Genomic DNA, 686 nt, shown 5'->3' with positions numbered 1-686 from the left:
GCTTGGAAAAGTAGAGGATCAGTGAAAGAATTGTTGCTGTTGTTGGGTGCTATCAAGTCAACTACTACTGATAAAGATCCTCTGAAAAAGAAATCTGAACTGTGTCCTCTCCTGCACAATGCTTTTCATCTCTGACACACTAGAACTCATTGCGACAGTAACTGTGTCAATCCATCCGGTGGAGGGCCTTCTCTCTTTGCCAACCATCCACATTCCATTCATTATGTCTTTCTACAAAGAATAGCCTTTTCTAGCAACATGCCCAAAGTATGTGAGATGAAGCTTTCTCATCTTTGCCTACAAGGAACAGTTCTTTCAGGACATATCTATTTATCTTTTGGCAGTGTATGGGATATTTAGTAGTCCTTTATACCACAGTTCAAAGACATCAATTAGTCTGTCATCTTTATTCACTGTTCAGCTCTCTGCTGCACAGCAAGTGATTGAGAAGACCATGACCTGAATTAGGAATACAATTAGTCTTCAGATTCATATCATTACTCCTCAATAATTTGGAGAGGTCCCTGGCTGCTGACTTTACCAATTTAGTATGTCTCCTGATTTCATGAAAGCTGGTACCATGAGTGTTGATTGTGGATCTAAGTAAGAAGTCATTGGCAACTTCAATCTTTTTTCCCATCTATTACGATGCCTGAAAATTGCACTGGAGTGCAGAGAAGCCAAAG

The sequence above is a fragment of the Elephantulus edwardii genome, unplaced genomic scaffold (genome assembly GCF_000299155.1).
Source record: "Elephantulus edwardii isolate Elephantulus edwardi_28Jun2011 unplaced genomic scaffold, EleEdw1.0 scaffold00600, whole genome shotgun sequence".
Classification (NCBI taxonomy): Eukaryota; Metazoa; Chordata; class Mammalia; order Macroscelidea; family Macroscelididae; genus Elephantulus; species Elephantulus edwardii.
The sequence above is the reverse complement of the archived record's forward strand: the minus strand, read 5'-3'. Positions refer to the sequence as shown.